Genomic DNA, 21,372 nt, shown 5'->3' with positions numbered 1-21,372 from the left:
TTATTGGCCCTATTTATATTGATATTGGGTATTAGTTATAATGCTGTTATAACGTATCGATATAAACAGTTTCATGTTTTAGTTATTGGACGTCGATGTACAAGTCCAATTTCTATTTTAATTCTGATTATTTTTAATATTTTCCAACCTGTATTTGGCCAGCGTGGCAGACACAAGACCTAACCCTCATTACAGGAAAAGAGCCTTGCCTACCATTGAGACATTAATGGGTAATTTTTTTCACGGTAGCTTGTTGCTACTATTAAAAAACTTAAATACATATTTAAAAAAACTTATTTTTAGAATTCGATTACTTTTTTGGATTGATATACGATATTCGGAGAACATTCTTAGTGACTTATATAGTGGTTAAGAATTCAGAGCAATTCCTGATCGAATTTAGCTTTTAACCAAATAAAGAAAGGTACCTAACTAAAATATGCTATCAATTCACACAAAACACATTGAATACACTTATTTCAGTCAGTTTGTAACAGCGAATCATTGAAATAAAATGAAAGTGTTCGGGCCGAGGCGATCATTCGTCTTGGTATGTGTCAGAAATTAAACTATTGACGGACAAGTCTCGGCCGGCTACTCTAATTGGCTTTAACTGGAGTTTTTCTACACTTTTATTTATAAGAAAGTTTTTAGATCTGTGAGTTCACGTTTGACGTTTGTGAAAACAAATTTGTGTTTACTTTTAAACGCACGCGAGGTTTTTGTTGAAAATCTTCACTTCTGTAACTAATGCTAAGTATTTTGTATTAGATGGTAAACTATTACATCATTTTCAAGCTAAAGAAGTCTACTAAGTGTAGTATGTCATAAGACAAAAATAAACAACGCGAAAGTTAAATAAGTTACTATAACACAGCTTTTTAACAATAGTTAAAGTGTCTGCAACCGATGAAAAAGTCCTTACATTTACTTCTTTAGTAAAACCAGGTAGCCGTTTTAATTCTAAACTTAAATAATAGAAACAAAAGCAAAAACAACAAACTAATTTAACTTAACAGACTGGCTGCGATTCAACCTGTACAAAACTAACAACGCGACTTCTAGCGTACCCGTTTTCTCAATTAAAAACATAAGCTTTTACAATTTTGATAAAGGCATATTACAAAATTGAAAATGGATTTGTAATATCGTTTGTAGACAAAATACAACAGTTACAATATTTAAGAAAACGTAATCTTTTTTTAAAAAGTAGGCATAAGGTAGAGATGCTTCACTCTACCTACCCACGTTTCGCCAAATATATTCTCAATTTTATGTAATACAGCCCATAAATATTATTTAGATATACGACCAAACTTCACTTTTTAACTAGAACATCCATAACTTTTCCTACCAAAACAAAAAAAACAACCGCCTTAATTATGGCCATTTTAAAGGACATGAAATGCGTAATATCAATTAAATCACTATAAGGAAGCAGACATCTCTCAGTAACAGACCGACCATACAAATATACCACCGACGTAAAGCCTCACTTATCTTCCTACGCAAGAAATAAAACAACCCTTATTAGGCAGATGAGTTGCTTTACGAGGTTCTTGAGACAAACAACAAATTGGGTATATTGTATACAGCTGATAAATCTAGCAGAGGGACATTTTGGTTGCGTGACGCACATAAACCGGGTTATAGAACTAATCAACGCTAATTTCGCTTAATTATATACATTTTAAAACCAATGTATTTATTCTCTTATCGTCCCAATGCTGGGTAAGAGTCTCCTGCCAAATCGAGGACAGGTTAGGCCTTCAGTACTCATAACTAAATAGGTATATTTTTTTCTCTCGATTCCTTTATTTCATGGTAGCAAAGTCTCATAAGTTTGGTCATGACAAAGCATCGCAACCTATTAGCGTTTGGATAAAGTTACATGAATTAAAAAACTACAAAGGTTAAGACAATACTTTCAACAACATAACTAAAGCTTTAGTATTAAAAGTTACGGCAAAGTAACAATTTAATAAAGAAACTACTCCATATTGCAAGCGTGAAGCAGACAGAAGAAACGAGGCAGAAAGCATAAAACAAAGTTAAAATTGCACTGAAAATATAATAAAACTAATCCCGGGCCCATAACGAAGACATAACTTCTCATACAAAATGCAATGAGTTTAAAGGCAGGTCTAGACTATAGGAACGAATACGAGACGAATACGGGCTGACAAATTAAGTTGGGAGTACAAAAGCGGCATAACACAAGATTTTTATATCCTGCATAAGTCACTACAACTAATTGAAACCACGCCTCAATATACAGTAAAACTAGTGTAATTGTAATTGTTTTCAGAAATCTTAGCTGATGGCATTTGAAAAGTTATTTTTCTTTAAAGGATCTTAAATTACATAAACAGCTTAGGCCAGTTTGCCTGCCTACATCGGGGTTAGGCCACTTTTGCGCTGACAGCCTGAAATATCTTTAGAAGCGCCACGGCGCCGGTAAGTCAGTCTACATTAAACGAATTTGTGCTCTGTTCGTGCTCGGCTTCTCTAACGTAAACCCACCCTTATATTCCCACCCTTCGTATGCAAATTGAAATCTTCTACCCCCAGACTAAAGAGTAATTAAAAAAAACAAAGGACCGAAAATAATCACGGTGACAAAGCTTTTGAAATTGAACGTAGTTTTCGTCTCTCGTTAAATATCTTTTGAATCGTTAAAAGGATTTTTCTTTTCAATATTTTTTGCTGATTATCGTTCATTGTTCTCACCTTGTACTTAATTTCGAAGATAGATTAGATATTGATATGTCAGTGAGTGAATGTTATTACTAAAAGTACGTAATAAATTTGATGTTTGATAAAGTATACAGCATTATTATATTTACAATTGTAAAGGATATTTATAAGTAATATGCATTGTAATTGTAAAGGATATTTATAACTTTCAACAGGGTATCCGAAACACACATATGGCGACTCTCGTAAATCATTTCGCTTATGTCATTTTTATGCTACACAGTGCATAACTACCAAATATTTAAATCCGCATACTTATCATACATGTAACGCAATACACAACACAATCAGATAATAAGATTAATATCGTTTAAAACAAATACAGCAATTTAAAGCACTCGAAATATTTGTAACCAGATTTCCGCTTAAACGAAACATAAGTAGTTACTATCGAAGCTCAATCGACATTTCTCCGAGATACGAGATCACAACCTTCACATAAACATCGTGACGTAACAATACTAAGATATAACAAATGCTCATTCTCGACTGGTTCTCAGATAATCAGTCTATGCAAAAACAAAAACACTTGACAATCGAAAGCGCATGCTTTTCCATTACTGATCCGCAACATTCAATTACTAATACACACTGCTCTGCCCTCTAATGACAGGTCATAATGATGACTGCAGACCTACCACAAACGATTCACACTTAAGATACTAACTACACAATCGACAATTTCAATGTACATTACAGCGTAAACATTGACGTTGATAACATTAATGATGTAAAAGAAGCAATGGATGATACAAAAGTATAAAGTATCGGAGAAAGGGAAAGGGCATTGGTAGTGTCGCCCGCAGCAAATCCGAGCGGAACTAATGGTGATATTTCGATACAATGCGTCGTTATTGCTGTAAGAGATTTAATCAGAACATAACTTATTAAGACAGCTATATGTTCTTGATACCGGTGAAGATATTGTTTTAGGACAACAGGAACCAAACTATAAGTTTCTACCTAGAAAATATATTTCAGTTTGTTTATAAACTACAATGTTTGTTTCATTAAGTAGGGTTTAAATTAGCTATTAATTCAAACTTTCGATCTTTCAAAGTCTTGTGTTTAGTCAACCGAAATATTATAGTTAGCGCGTAATCTGTTCTTAGAATTTCTTCAACACAATGTCTGGGATAATAATTATCATTAAACAATAGACAGACTGACTTGTGTTGAACTTGTTGATGGGAAATGATTGCATATTTAATAATAAATAAACAAGGGGCGGCTTACATCTTTAATAGAAGAAGATGACAAACAATTAGGGGAAGATACAGTAATTATCACACCAGATAATTGTTAACTAACAGTAATTAAGGCAGATTTAAACAGCTTACTGAAAACACAACAGAAAATGTCGACACATGTAAATTTTCAAATATGAATAGTGTTAAAAGCAAACAAAAACAAGAGTTGAAAGCATGACATGTGAATTTGCATGCACATGACAACAAACAAGCAAATATTAGCCACAATGCACACGCAATGATTGCAACCGATACAACGTCAATACCAAGCGACCTTGATAATGAAACGACAAGCCAAAAATGAAAGTGAAACAGATTTGTTTTCTCTTTTAACTGTTACGTATCTGATGACTTAACTAATACCATCTAATTCAAACTGCAGCATTTTACTCCAAACTAATCGAGTTTAAAATAAAAAGATTTTATTCTTAAGATTTTTGTATCAAGCAAGTGTTACGAAAGATTCGATAGTTCATAACAATGATATTAATGGAATTTTGTAATTGTTAACAAAGGTGTAGATTCAATTGTGTCGTTATCGTTTATATTATTTGTATTGTGTTATCGATTTGAGTAATCGAAGTATCGAATCGTCCAATTAAAACAGACCTGCTTCGTCCAAATCTTAAGTGGGAGTTGTAAACAGTTTCGTTTGAAACTAAGTGTGTTTGGGTAACCTAAAAATAGTAAGTGCAGCTTTTGAATGCGTTGGGCATTGAAAAAACTTCCTCCGAGTGGCGTAGTATAAATAGGCGATGCAGATACATCAACATAGCTGGGTATTACATCAAGGTATTCGTATCTTTATACCAACGATCTGTTAAATAATGTACGAACGTTATTTTTAGCATCTTCAGAGTAAAATGTCAATAAGAGGCTTATACCCGTAATTTAGTGATCGTCTCATTCTTCTCGACATTTTTTCCTCATAAAAAAAGATGGCATGGCCAATGAACTGTTGTCACTCGCTTTATAATTCTCTTTCGGTTTACATTGATTCACGAAATGATAGATACAGATACAATAGTATAAAAAATGTTGGAAAAGAAACATTGTCAATACTTTCCAAGTACAATGTTGGTCACAGTTATAGTCACGATACTGGTATCGGGATTACTCGATACTGTCGAGTAATGAATCAAAATCATATTAATTCAATGATAGGCTATCGAGATTGCTATTGTTAGGAGTACCTGCAAACTGGGTGAAAACAATAAGCATTGTAACGAGCTGGCTTTCATTCATGTGACCTTGTTGGCTCATTGACTTGTAGATTGTTAGTAATATTAGGTCAATAAATATAAATGTATGCAACAATATGGTAATAACAAACCTCCTTGAATCGGCAACGCTCACTAAAATATTGGTTACAGCCAATTTTAAAAAGGCATAATTGAATAAGACGTGTTTAGACTTACTTCCTTTAAGAATTGTTCTAAGCTCTTAATCACCAGCTGCTATTATATTATTTCTTATATTGAATATCTATCTTTTGTATAGGTTCATCAATAACAAAGATGACTTGTAAGAAAGTAGTCCAGTACCTTAACAGTGCATTTTATTAGTTCATTGTTTCCGCTCTATCAAACGCATCACTACTTCCGCCTCTAATCTTTTATTAGTTGCTGCAATATCAAGCTTTGAAAAGTCGTATCATTCGATCGACCAATATTACATGACTAATATTAATGCGAAAGTTTAGATGTTTATTAGTCAATCACGGCTAAACTACTAAACAGATTTTGATGAAATTTGGTCTACAGATAGTTTAAAACCTGAACTAACATGTAGGATACTTTTTACTCTGGATAATCTTTTCATGTAAACAAAGTTAAAGGAATAAGCTAGTATTATTGTTATTTACCGTTTCATAAACCACAGTTCCAAAGTTTTTTATACATTCATCAATATTTATAGTTTTTTAAACATATGTTATTATACGCTATGACTAAATCTAAGAATTGTCCTTTTAAGCTATCATTTGGATATAAAAACATCCATATTTGTCGTTACAAAGAACTTCTTTTGCTCCACTTACCTAGATATTACAAATTTGGTAACCTGCCATCGCCGTAATTACAGTTGTCCAAACATATTTCCTCCGCGACTATCATTAGCGTCTATCTTAAAATTTTAATTTTTTCCTTGAACTTGTATGCAGTTTGATATATTGTGTTCGTTATTAATGGTTTATTGAGGATATTAAGCGAATCTGTAATTAGAGACATAATGCTAAACGATCACCCACGGACTTAGCTTGGACTTGATAATTATGTTTTTCTTCTCACGTTATGTTTTTTATTGTAACTTTCACAACATAAGCTAATATATTTATGATTTTTTTAACCCATTACTGTCCCACTGCTGGGCAACGGTCTCCTCCCAAACGAGGAAGGGGTCAGGCCTTAAGTCGACCGCGCTGGGCAAGTGTAGTTGGGTATCAGAGTAAAGCTTTAACAATATAAACTCACACACCACTTAGAACCTTTCTTTTACAAATTAATTTCGACCTAACACTTCCATATTGAATTCCTTAGGAGTGCAGTAACTACCAAATGTATACACTTTGAATTAAGACAGCCCTTTAGTGACCTTTTTCTCGTATCTCGGTCAGGGAGGTGCTAAACGAGTTACGAACAACAAAACTGTATAAATGTACCGACATACAATTGGAACAATGGCACAAAAGTGCATTCACAATTAGCAACTGCAGCCTTTAATTAAGGCCTGCAAATCATTATCATTACCGTGATCTTAATTGAATGAAAAGGTGTGAGATTCTATCGATTAGTTGGTAGGTCAACAAGTAATTGTTTGATATCATTGACATTAATGCAAACCGCTATTTGAATAGCAACTAATTGAACGGACACAATAACAAAACGATTGGTAATTGTTTGTGACAAGTACACACCGAAATAATATTATTTTTCAATTAGTTTGTTCTACAGTAGGTCATTATCATTCAATCTCGCGTTTCTATTTAATCATATGTAGTGGAAACCCAGTTAGCTTTCGATTAATCAACTAAGATACACTTCACAAATTAGACGAAAACAAACAAAAAGACGATCTTGAAACACTTTCTACGAGAGTATAAATTGTACACACAACTAATAACAGTTAGTTAATCAATCTAACACTTTCACCGATTACATAGAAAATAACAGAAACGCACGAACTAGCTACCAGTCTGGAGCATCGATCATATTGCACAATACAGACCTCGACATAATTCTTCAAAATCGTAATAATACTCAATCCACTTCAATAGTCGGCAAACAGATGTCTGCGGGTCAATATTTACAAGCTATTCAAACAGGGACCACAAACGATGCGAAGAAGGCCACACATGCTGAATACATCAAGCTTTCTGCACGCCTAATATACAACAACCATTAAACTGAGACCTTGTATGCAACAAATTCGTTTAAGACCGAACATGAATTTGATAAAGCTAATGATTTATTACTCGAATTCAATTTTGTAATTACTGATATGTGTTTGTTTGAAGGCGATGAAGTTATTACTATAGCGAGGCATAGCAATGAAACAGCAGCGTGGACGAGATTGGCAGATATTAATGATTATGAACATCATGGATAACAAACGTAAGGTCCGAAGGTTGGCCGGCGGTGTCAAGGCGTCGCGGACAATTTGACGACACATGATCCGCGAAGTAATAAGCTGTAATAAAGTTGACAACGTTTCACAACGCAGACAGGTACATGTAAACTCAAGGCCTTTATTTGATCCCGTCTTAATAAACGTTTATTAGACAAACAGTTCGTTGCAACATTCATTTTGCAATGTTTAAAAGCTGATTCAGATGCTTTACCGAAAGTGGTTTCATCTGTAACAGTAGTAGGAGCATTGTTTGTTGTTCCCATGTCCGTGACCCGTGGTAGGTGTAATCGATTGTACGTAACAGTGCAAACATTAGACATACAGATTCATGTGTAATATCATAAAGTTGAAGGATTGATACCGAGTACGGCTCGGTGAGAGGTGTTTGCTCTAGCCACAGGTCAGTCTGTGAATTGGTTTGTAATAGTATCGGTGAGTAGGCTGCTAATGCTTGACCTACAACACCTACAGACTGCTATAGTAACTATCTTATCTGAATAAAATAAAACATCAGCCCTCCGCTAGCAGCTTTATGCGCGTGGAACTTCATCACCTTTGGGGTGGAAATTCCAAAAATGCTCTCTAAGTTCTACCCTATAGCTACACTCTCCGATGAACATACGTGCCAAAGCTTCTTGTTCAGTAGTTTCGACTGTACGTTATCTGTCAGTCACTCGGAAATGGAAGAGTGTTAGATTAAATAGATGTGATAAATTTCTGCAAACTCATTTGTTAAATAGTAGTGTCAAAATTAATTTCCATTAGAAATAAATGAAGCTGAGAGATTTCACGTTCAAGTACCAAGTATGAACTTATCAATAGATCTCGACACCTGCGTAGATATCGTTGCATCACGAGATAAAGCTGTCACGTTGACACACGAGACGATATCACTCAATCTGAATGATAGAAATAAAAATGTTGACGGAATTAGATGTAATGAAAGTACGGATATGATACGAGCTGTGTTGTTTGTTTATTGTACGAGCAAAAATAAGTACGCATACATTGTCATATATCCAATTGCACTTTTTTATATGAAAATATGAATTTAATTATTGATATTAGTTATTAATAAATAGAAAGTGATGATAAAATTACTTCAATGTTAAAAAACTGTAGCGATTTTATTAATATGATAAAAGTGATGTCAAAAATGTGACAGAGTCAACTTGGTTTTGCATTTGACTCTAGATGAAATATCTTTGTGTGAGTGTATGGGTATGTGTCACTATATGTGTGTGTAAGTAAATTATCTTAAGTGCAATGTTTGATTGAATTAAATTTGTAGTGTAAAAGAAATCATACTATGTAATATTATAAATGCGAAAGCTTGGATGTTTGGATGTATGTTTGTTACTCTATCATGCAGAAACTACTGAATCGATTTTTTTCACACGTAATTAGTTAAGAATAAAGAGATAGTTTACTCCGGGAAATCTTTGTAAGCAGACGAAGTTGCTAAAAGAAACTAGTAAGAAATACAAATTGCTTTTACATCAGTAGATATTTAATCTTGCGCTAGGATTGAATGTCAAACTGTATTCGTTTTTAACTCGTGATCGAGTATGACATCATGTTATAGATAAATATATCTATACTATTTATCTAGATTGAGGACAGTGGCATTGCGACGGTTAAACTTGGTTAAATCGTTATACTACGTTGAGAAAAATACTTTTAATTTATCGATCTCTGGCTGATTATTTTGTGCAGACGATGTGAATATTTAAAGCAAACAGTGCAATCATCAGTAAATCGTCGTAGTAGGTAAAGTTTATCGTCATAATTTTTGGCTAGATTGTTTTAAATAGTTATCAAGCTGAGTAACAGCTTATGAAAACACCACTTGGAAAATCTTTTCTTTATCACAGTCTTCAGTCTTCTTCATACACTTCTAACTCTCCATTTTTCTTTTTATTATTGTCATTTTTTACAGTGAGGCCACTACCACTACAGACTATTGATCAACCAAACCAATGTTTTATGCGAAGTTCATTACTACGATCCACAAAAAGTTGTTTTAACTAATTTTAAATGTCAAACGTTCACTCTTTAGTTACAATATTAGTATATATACAGTGCCGTTATCTATGCATAATGTTCGTTCATAATTTCATTACTTACGTGACCATCTCACACCGATATAAGTATGGGTTTTATCAATAATTGCCGAGAATACTCGCGCGTATTTTTTGTTAATACATTATAGACGATTGTGTTAAGTTCAGTGACCTTACAGATCTTAGTTGTATCAATATAGAGAATATAGTATTGATTGGTTGTTTTTTGTTTAATAATTAGATGTTTATTGTTATTGGACTTATAGTATGAATAGTACAATTGTTTAAAATGGAGATTAGAGGTATCTGAAGACAAATCGAGCGAAATTGATTGCAAAGCCAGAACCACATAAAAATGTTAAAAGAATTGCATTTTTTTATTCATAAACTCAGCGACTGTGTTATAACAGACGTAATAAATACTTATTAAGTACTTATTAAAGGAAAATGATTCTGAATATTAAGTATCCTATAATGTACTAACATAAGCTCACGACTCCCTAAACTCTTAAGAATTTCCCAAACTAAAAATCGTAATACAATCCAGGTTATAAACTATCTCTATGTTAAAAATATCAAAATCCACTGAGTTTTTGCTTAAAAGAGTAACAAACTTCCTCATTTATAATATATTAAGACTATTTAAATGTTATGTTAAAGTGAAATAACAAATGTTCTTCAAACAATAGACGTTTAACGTCACAGCACGTGCTAAAACCAAAACTAATTCGAAACCATAATAACTTGAAATTCGACACACTTAATGATAAAATCCGAATCACTATGAATAATGATGTCAAGATTACGAAATTAAAAACCTTTACGTGTACTTATTTGAAAGGAAATAATCTACAGAGTATAAAATCTAATCGATTTTCTACAACTTTAATGAAAAAAGCAAATGTATATTAATGCTTAACATATTTATTGCGGACATGCAGCAAAGTCTCCGACCCGCATTTGGCCAGCATGTTGGACTCAAAACCCTTCCCCGGGACAATCAGATATTAAAAAATATGTTTAAATAATTTTTCACTAAACTGTATTAAGCGTATCTAGATGAGGCAATGTTATTATATTAAATATATGATCTGCGGAAATCATTTTACTTTTCTTCTAAGAAAAATAAAGTTTGTGAAGATCAGGGACGACTGTACACAAAACTTCTGGACACATTATAATCAAAATTTACACACATATAGTCTCTATATAGAGATATGGTTTTACGTGGACGTAGCCACAAACATATGCTAGTTAAGGAATATTTCCTATTTTTTATCTCAAATTTCATCTCCTGATGATGTCAATACCGCAAGCTTTTTGCGTATCAAAAAAATATCACTTGACTATTTGGTTACACAGTCACGTTTTATGAAACAGGCCGACAATGGTCGGTGGAACGGCCTTCAATCACTTACTAATGAATGTTAATACTAATGTAAACATATATTTACATCACTAACTAGGAAGTTGAAGAATCACTTCTTTTTCTTAATTTACATAGCAAGACTTTTTTGACTAAGGCGGTACTGCTAATCACGAGGTTTTAAGATCCTCGAGTCAGATAGACTATTGCCGTTTTTCAATTGCTATTGGATTAGTCGATTTCGAGTCGCTGAAGTTTCATTACGTGTGCTTTACATGGCAATAGTATCAACCTAGATTTAAATGATTCTAGTTAGTAGATCGCTATTACATATTGCGTATAAAACACCTAATAACACACTTGCTTTACGCCAATCACCTAACATTCAAAGCGCAAACCTGATTTAAAATTCACTCGTCGACGAGCTTTGTAATTTATTTTAGACCGTTCTGAATAGACGAATAGCTGCTTAGCAACATTGCAACCTTTTCTATCAGTTTTTGTTCAGCCTAACGGATATCTATCTACTGATCCACTTAATTCCACAAACCACTGGTAGAAAGTATGAAATATAACCTAAGTAACTAAACAAGGAGATAATATTACATTGTTGTACAAAACCACAGTTCCATACATTGTCAGTGAACTTACAACGGTCACTCTCTATGTGTTGTGAAAGTGTTTCGAAAAGTATAAACATTTGAGGTCAATATTCAATCACGAAAAAAGGTACGATTGCTTATTCTTTCGTTCTTGTACTGTTTATTGAAAAAGTCAATATTTACTCTGCATTTTAACCCGTCAAGCAGCGCCTTTAAGAGCCCTTTGGATCCCGCAATATATCTTAAAATATCCGCAACACATACTCAAATGAAAAATAACATTATCTCCATACTGTCCCAAGGTAAACTCGAATACAACTTTTCTAACCAGTTTCCGTATTACTCATTACACCAAGTTTTAGCAAAAAACTAAACAAATTAGATAAAAACGTGCGAGATAAATGCCTTAATGACAAGCTTGTAAAAAATTCAAATATAAATTTACATCGAACGAAAATTGGCAAATGTTAAAAGTTTTGTGTGATTGCGAATGCTTCACCCGAGTGGCTAAGATCATGATGATAAATAACTAAATGTCTATTATATACATTGTGTTTGAGCACAGTGTAAATAAGTCATTGTTTTTTTTTGTTTCATGTAATTCGATCACCTGAACTCAGGAAACGCACGAATGGTTCGGCCTGTTACAATTTTTTATCGCTGTCACGTAACACTATGTAAGGATTGTTTTGTTCAGAAAACATATTCGTACCTAAATAAAGAGTTATTTTGCTAAAAATATTAGCGTAATTTTTTACCTTGCCAAACATTATAAATCATATTTTGTCAGTTAAGCAAAGGTAATGGCTCAATTGCAGAAATTTGAAAAAGTGCAGTATTGTAATTTTGTTGGTTACTTCACAACGATATTTTATTAATCCGGAATGGTCCGACGCGACGTAATAACGAGGCCTATAATAAGGAGTCTATTGATTACAATCTTAATGAACTTAATAGATGCGCATTAAATTTAAATCTGAAACTTAATAAAGGTAGTCAATTTACTAATAAGCAGACCCTAGAGCGATTGGCTACAGTTTCAAAACTCCAATTAAATACAGACTATCGTAATAACGCGACAAAATTTCTAAAGGCTACGCTAGGTACGGCCTTGGCATTATGACCTGTGACAATATTGTTTGGTGAAACTGAATGTATTTCATATCTCTTAAGAAATATGAAAATAAAAGTTATATAAAACATAACGGAAGTCAAAGGTCTCTCAGTTCACCGATAAGTTCAAGACATCAACGGTAACAGAGGTGTCAAAAATAATTTCTCTGCGATGAAAAATAGAATAAGAGCACATTACTATAGCTGTGTCGAGAGCGAATTTGGCATCGAAGTAAAAAATAATAAAGTTAACGCTGCAATGTTTTTTTTTACTTGCACAAAGCGCTCAATAGTTGTTTTTTGGTGGCGTTTTTGCACATCTGTTCGGTTCGAAATAGACTCACAGACACATGGCACTTTCGATTGATGCAAAACATTGGTGAGGTCGAATGAGACGTCTGTATGCAAACATCATACAAAAAAGCTTCACAAATTGAACGTATTACAGATCCGGTAAAGGTGCACTGGCACGAAACTGTCTCTCATTCAATTTATAATTTGAAATCTATATTTATTTCCGTGCCCGCGGTGACTAACAATACGTTATGTATTAAAATTAATTGCAGTTTAAATATAAACTCGGCTTTACTTACTTTCTTCATTGTTAAACTGAGATTACGCTATATCCACAATCAATGATTTACTGATTACTCCAAATAGATAAAAGACATTGTTTATTCTGTGACCGAGTTATTTTTTGCTGTTATGAACCGCATTAAGTCGTTAGTTGAAAATATTAGAACATTTTTTGTATGCACAAGGGCAAGGACTATTACGACATACAAAAGCCAGAGCTAATATTCAATTAACTTAACGTTGGCACTACCTTTGTCCATTTGGCATATTGTAGTCGTAGATAGAGTTGAGTCGCAGATGAGGTCTTTGAACTACAACTTAAAACAATACTTACTGAAACGTTTAACAGCACTTTTACTTGGAAGCCGACCTTAAAACTGTGGGACACTGCCCGGCCTTCCGTTGAGCGTAGAATCCAGTCACTCACACTGAACACACCACTATGAAAATCAAGTTAGCACTTCACGAAAGTCCTGGCACGGCGGGGTCCGAGACTAAACCCGTTCCGGAGGATACCGAATTCCGGTTTTAGAAGGTCACTTTTCGCGTTCGCCGGGTTCAAAACAGACTGTTCCAATTCAACAATGTGCGGGTTGAAAGGAAAGTCCAAGGAAAGTTTCGTATGTCGGACGAAAACTTTTTTCGCGATGTCGGAGGGTCGGCGTCGCGGCGCCGCACGACACAAGCGTCGCGATCGACAGCACGGGGCAGACTGGCGAGCGATGTGAACATACGGCTGTGTGCAATCGAAGCCTCCGCGTCGCGACACCGCTGCGTGTGTGTGCGCCAGACTTGCAGATTCCTGTACCACTCTATCGCTGCGATGCGTTGATCGAACGCAACGTGATTACATTGCGCGTTCACTTTGAGCTTACATGATTTCTGCTGCGTAAGTTTTGCGATGTAAGTGAAAATTTTCGCGTGTGTTGACAGAGGACATGTGAAATGTATATCCGGGCGAGGTATCAGGTTCTGGAGGTTTGCTCATTTATTGTTATGGGCCGCAGTCGGGTGCATAGTTTTATGAAATTGGCTTTTTGTTCGTACCGTCTGGCCGCTGGTCCCAGGGGAGTGTAAAGACGCATTAGCCACGCAGGACGCTGAACCCTGATTGTAATTTCATTAGCATGTTTTAATTTTAAAATGTATCGATACCTTGATGTGCGGTAACATAAGTGAAAATGTCATTATTTTTAATGGGTTTCTTATTGCAGGTTTATAATCGGCGGTAGAGTCAAAGTGATGATAGAGCCGCTTTTAATTACATGTTAGAATATGAACAAATCGTAATAAAAAATGGACCTTATTTGCTACTGCGTAAACCTAATTCTATGTAGTACTTAAATGCTTTTTAATAACAGGCCGTCTGAAAATCTTAGTCAAGCTGATAGACCAGAAAATCTACATAATGCAAGACAAAAATAAATATCATCCATTAAAATATGGTGCATAACTAACTTTATTATCCAATCTTTGTTAGTGCCTATAGAATATACATTATTTGTGTTGAAAGTAGATCCATATATCAGGTGGCAGGAGCGCCGTACAATATTAGATAATAAATACAGTAATTACACCAACATGGTTGGATAATTAATTTCTCACTTAAACGTAAGAAAATGTTACGAAGAACAAGTTCCGTCCTATACAAAGAGGCTTCAACGCTTTTCCGGATTACCGCGTAAACTGGCACACTTTGTAAAAACTAGAGTTATGACATCCGACACTGTTGTACTCATATTTTTAAATATTATCTATATAGTTGCAACCAGAACATGTGTTTCATTTGCCATATTTACTAGTAACGTGTTTTCAATTTAGTTTTGGACATGTAGAGTCAGGCACACAGATCATAAATGTAAATCCTCTCTTTTTTGAAGCTATTACTGTGCCACTGCTACTCAAGTGTCTCCCGTCTCACAGTTCCCGAACGCGAGAGTGGTTAGGCCTTAAATCCACCACGCTGGCCAAGTGCGGGTTGGGGATTTTAAATGCTCTTAATTTTTATAAAATAACTCTAAAACATACAGAAAATCTTAAAGAAAGGCTTTAAAGAATAATGCAAAAAACACAATCCAAAATTGATAGCTAAAAGGATTTGGATCAGTCTCAATAATATAGCAACTTAAATATAAACCATACCAAAGTAGACATTACAAAACAGCAAAGTAATTTTCCTACCTAATTTGCGCAACAGCAAAATTCTCGCAAGGAAAACATAATAGTACCTTGTTACGGCGACAGAGGGCGTGATACATATGCAAAACGACTGTACAACTACAAAATGTTGTAAGTATCCCACGCTCCAAATTACTAAGATCAATGAATAATAAAATAAACAGGAATTTGATATTACTGTGGGCCGGGCACCGAGCTGATTTATTTTAACATTTACCGTGTTTTGAGCTAGGACAATCCCTTAAGGCCTTTGCAAGTTACGTTCGAAAGGGTCAAATGCTTCGTGTTTCGTTGTTGCAAGTGTTTTAAATATAATATTATTCTAAGAGAATGACGCAATGCGGAGAAGCAAATTTGAGGACTGCTCTTGTCGAAATTTCATAATTTATTCGTTCATGTTTTGGTGGTAGTTCGAAAAATTAACTTTAATTAGTACAGTCTTAGCCGAGTTACTGTTTCCTAGGAAGTTATAGAAGTCTATAATATAATGGTTGGGTGAATGTTTTAACAGGAACGGCTTTGGTACCATGACAGAAAAGCTTCTCCGACTTATGGCCGAAAACGATGCTCAATTTCAACTTACACTAAAATCTCAGAGTCTTCTTCTTCTTATCGAATGATCAGTGTTCAACCCAGTGTCAAGCCGCCTTTGACGAGGCTTAACGACAGTTATCTTTATTGACAAAAACCGGGAACCGACTTCCTACGTACCCTCTAAAGCGCGGAGAAGCCCAGTTCAAATACCACTAGGCAGTCACCCATCTATGGAATGACTGCGCCAAGATTTGTTTAATCCACAGATCGGTTACCGACTGGTGAGCGCAACCGGCTTCTTTTAAGATTATTGTTTGTGTATATTTCCATTATAAAAAATAACATTACGAACTGTTACGACCACATTAAATAACAAGCACATAACTAAACAAGAGAATGATGAGTCGATTTGCCAACATCTAATAAACACTGTATTTAGGCTCATTTGTCGAAACAAATAAAAACTTTAAACTATGGCCCCTTCACCGAGGCACCGAGTCATCGCTGATATGCCTCGGAACTAGAGATGTGACGAAACTGAATGTTCGCACGGACCGTTCTCTATTGCACTGAATAAGTTACTGTGGAGTAAAGTATATTATTATAATATTAGTAAGATACTAGAGTTACTAATTTTGGTAGGAAATGAGCCGGTTCTAACGCACTTTTTAAGAAAATGCTAAAGGTAAACTAAGGGTAATGTCACATGGTAGGTATATAAAACCAAATGTAATACTGCTTAATAATATTCCAGAAGAAATTTAAAAACCTCTGAAACTATTTTACTATAGGAGTAGTCGAGAATGCGGATATTTCCAGGAAAAATTAAATCCTATGTAATCCATCAGTCGGATAAACAAATTTTTGAGACACATGATTAAAAGGGCAGTATCTTCCTATAAAACATTCGACACGTGGCATCATGGGGCTTTTACAGTTAAGTTATCGCCGTAATAATTTAATTACGTACTAAATAAAATAAATATTCGATATTTTTTTACAATCTACTCGACTAAGGTGTTAGAGATATTTTAATAACAGAGCATAAATCTAATGCTCTACTAGATGTCGTTTAACTAATTAACACAAAACTTAATATCTCTTTTCTTATATTACAATGTTTACGGAAAAGTGATTATACCTTTATGTGTGTCGGTATAATGTCTGCAAGTAGGTGGTCCCGCAGTAACCTTGTTGCGGTCGAGGCCCACTTGCCAAACAACTGCTTTCCCATCAACAAAGTGGATTAGCATTGTTTACGTTCACTGTAATGAACCTACTTCGAAATCGCTTCTTATCTTTCAAATTGCTCGGTTTTCTCAATACGAATGACCCATATAGATACTATATACTATATCCTCATATTATAGCATCACGCCAGTTTTGCCCGAAGGCATGACTAGAGGTGTATGAAATACACCCAGGCTTCGCGATTTAATAAGGAGTGAGCCTAATAATTGTATTTGGCTTGCCTCTATCAATACCCAGTAGAGCAAGTGAACTAACTAAAGTATATTGGTTTATTTTTTTTATTTTAATTTCACTTTATCCATATTGAACGCAAGACCTTACGATCAACAGCTACCTACTAAGTGAGTGTAAGAATATTTTAGCAACATTATTTAGGGCCCATTTAGTTTTGCCCGAATAGTTTCTTGGAATAAGTATAAATTAGAACTACTTAATAAGTTAGAAAAGTACTATAGTCCGACAACTTAGTAAGCAGTCAGTAAGCCTTTGCATGCGTAATTAATCTAGATTTTAATGAATAATTTATGTGTATTAAACCAATAAAGATACCGTATTAAACACAACGCCGTCAGCTGCATAATACTACGGGTTATTGGTTGCCTAAATTCTGAATGTTGTTTACCCGCGCTAGGTGCAAACTTTGAATACAAGGCTCTCCATTAAATCGATGTATTATAAGACCTACTTTAAACTAAATAACTTACCAAATTATTATAGAACACGAATCACCGCAGTGCATCAATTTTCGCTATTACACAAGCAAGGAAATCTAGGCCATATCAATAGTTGTAACCTAGTGCCTATACTGCAGTCTAGACTTAGGTCGGTGACCTATAAAACGCTATCAGTAAAGAATAATATTCTAGGAAACTGAACTATGTTACTGTAACTTTATGGGGTTTGTACAAAGACACTAGCGCCAAAGCGGGCAGTAGAGGAACTAATGTGGCTTCAATTGGCTTGTCGCGCAATCGCCAGTTAAAATTTGTTTGTAGCTCCCCGTAATTTTTGTAAAATTTTCCAAAATGGCTCAGGGAAAATAATCTATACTAATATTATAAAGCTGAAGAGTTTGTTTGTTTGTTTGTTTGTTTGTTTGAACGCGCTAATCTCAGGAACTACTGGTCCGATTTGAAAAATTCTTTCAGTGTTAGATAGTCCATTTATCGAGAAAGGTTATAGGCTATATATCATCACGCTACAACCATTAGGAGCGGAGTAGTAACGAAAAATGTTACAAAAACGGGGAAAATTATGACCCATTCCCTCTTACGTGACGCAAGCGAAGTTGCGCGGGTCAGCTAGTATTTTATAAAGCTGCAAAAATATGCCATCTGTAAATAAAAAACTTTTTCATGTTTAAACCATTATCTTTTTAAATACCTTCTTTTGGTTTGCTGGGAAAGGGTCTCCTTCCAGAATAAGGCAGAGGTTAGCCCTCGAGTCCACACGCTGGCCAAGTGCTGGTTGGGGACTCTGCCTACCTCCAAGAACTATTCTAAAAAAACTCTAAGTAAATAAACTACTATAACCTATAAATATAACAATTATCAATTTGTTATATCGAACACTTACCTGTGGGTGATAAACTAGGTAACAATTAAAACAGCAAATTATTATCTTGCCGCTAATAGAGTTGCGACACACGGGAGCGCAGTGCGTCGAGCGTTGTGAAACACACGCGCAACAAAAACGTCGCATCCGAGCCTCACTGACGATTGTTCGGCCGTTCCCAGACAATTGTTCGCGTTAATTGTTGAAAGCACTCTTTGTTACACACGGTTATGAAGTTTGGAAAACATGTAAAGATAAGAAAATGGATTAGATGATAATGTGCCGATGTTACTGTTTTCTTGGCTGGTTTTAGTGAAACTGGCCGCCGAAGCCAAATATCTAACGTAATAGAATTACCACTTAAATCTCCCAATCAAGTCTGCTCAAACGGGTCATTGGATTCATCATCTTTAAATCGCATGCTCTCTCGTTGGGACTACAGAATTAGCATCGTTCTTTTTGCGGTTTTAACCTCTAATGGGATTCTTAGCATCATCCTATTGTGAATATGTAGTTTAGTTGTAAGTCTTTAATAGAATAAATTAATAATATAGTGAGATGGTACAAACATCAAAATTAAAGATAATTTCCTAACAAATTAGTTACAACTTAATTCCTTAATACTAAACTACTTCATCAAAACGTAACAGAACACCGATCTATTAACACATTAAATAATAATAAATCTGTCTAAATGAACACTCATGTACTCACGTGACGTAATCGTGCCGATCGCACGACTTTCTGCCTTCACGATTGGCCACGGGCAACACATTTTTGACGTAAGATTATTAGAACGTATTAATAAAACACCCTTAGAAACTGTCAGATAAGAAATGTCTTTTTGCTTGTTATATTTTATTTATCATGACTTTAGAGGGGTCAAGTGATAGTAGGTGAAATTGAGAGTTCTTAAGATTTCTTTTTGAGGAAATTGCCCTGTTTCATGTTACGACTTGCCTCCGTGGTTCAGTGGTTTAAGTCACCACGCCGCTACCATTGCGTCCGGAGGTCGTGGGTTCGATTCCCATCACGGAACAATTATTTATGCGATCCACATATAATTGTTTCGGATCTGGTTACACTTTGTATCCGTTGTTTGTATGTTTGTAAAAGTCCCCGCGACACTAGAGGAATTCTTAGTGCGGGAGTTATCTTTTTTAAAACAAAAAAAAACAAACATATTGTATTTAGTTAGAGGACAATACGATCACGATAAATCATTTTACATAACATTACAGATCAAAGATCGATTTCTACAAATTTCAAAAAAAGCATGTGCTGTTCTATAGTCTCTGTTGTCAAAACGCCTAATGGTATTTACGAATCTACGCCCGTGTTATGCCATGTACATACATGGCATAACACGGGCGAGGAAATAATTAAGATTTACTATTTTAGACTGACTTGTATGGCGCTTAGATTTGACGTCGTTCTTTTCTGCATTTCGAGACAACGGTTAAGAAGCTTTGCCAAATATTAAACAATATCCTACTAGAAAGAGCCTGTACAGCACAGGAAAGAGAGTTTAGAAGCAAAGGGGTGAGGCTTTTGCCCAGCAGTAGGACACATAAAGGATAATAAAAGAGCTATTTGATTATAATTTTGTTTAATTATCCAATTAAACATTTCGTCTCTCAAACGCATTTTCAAAATAACGACTTATAAAACACGAGCTTTTTTCGACTTTTTTCAAAAGGCTCGCCATTATATTGGCACGTATGTGACAAGGTGTAAGAACGTTCTAATTGGCCGAAGTCCCGCCGAACAATTATACTGTTCCTTATTGTGCAAACGAGAGTAATAGGGAAACACCGCATGAGATCCTCACGACTGTGATCTTTACACGATTACATTGTGTTTATCATTTCAAATCATATTCGCATCGAGTTATTTGTTATCTTTGTTTTGACATTGTTTTAATTGCTATTGGAATTTAAGTTTGCTGAGTAAAAGTCAATCTAAAAAATCGGCTAAGTTTGAGTTGGACACGCAAACGAACGGTTCTATATACCATTATTTATAAAAATGAAAAAAAAAACACACGTTTTTTATATGGGAGCCCACTTAAATATTTATATAAATAAGAAATAGATCAGCTGTGAAAATTGCAGCTGTCTAACTATCACGTTTATAAGATACAGCCTGGTGACAGACTTAGCTATCGTCAATCGCACTTTTTCAGCGTGGTGAATACAAAATACAAAGCCTAACCTATCTCTTATCCCAGAAGACGTTGACCCGGCGGCCAGCATTGGGACAGCTTAAAGCAGCTTTGATTTCGCGGAAGGGAAAGGGTCTTAATTTTTAAAAAATACCGCAAAACACAGTCGTGTGACGTATCGTATAAGTTTTAGTCACAGTTTGATAGTATGACTATATTATGCCGGAAAGTCCCAATTTGTAAGAACATGAGTCAACCCGTGAGAACGATATTCTACGCACGTTCGATCTATCTTCGTTGCTCTTATATATAATACAATACAATACATATATGTCTG

The 21,372-nt window shown here is 34.9% G+C and overlaps 1 protein-coding gene across 1 annotated transcript in view; it reads right to left on the bottom strand.

Annotated features, from left to right (window-relative positions):
• ko (Stork-head domain-containing protein knockout) overlaps window positions 1-14,062 on the bottom strand; it is a 205,290-nt gene extending 191,228 nt beyond the window's left edge. The window contains exon 1 of the mRNA XM_076114799.1: window positions 13,689-14,062. The gene's annotated coding sequence lies outside the window, so the exon portion shown is untranslated. The remainder of the gene's footprint in view (window positions 1-13,688) is intronic.
• Window positions 14,063-21,372: the final 7,310 nt, after the last annotated feature.

Source organism: Anticarsia gemmatalis, chromosome 5 (assembly GCF_050436995.1).
Source record: "Anticarsia gemmatalis isolate Benzon Research Colony breed Stoneville strain chromosome 5, ilAntGemm2 primary, whole genome shotgun sequence".
NCBI lineage: Eukaryota > Metazoa > Arthropoda > Insecta > Lepidoptera > Erebidae > Anticarsia > Anticarsia gemmatalis.
This window is presented reverse-complemented; position numbering and strand designations above follow the sequence as displayed.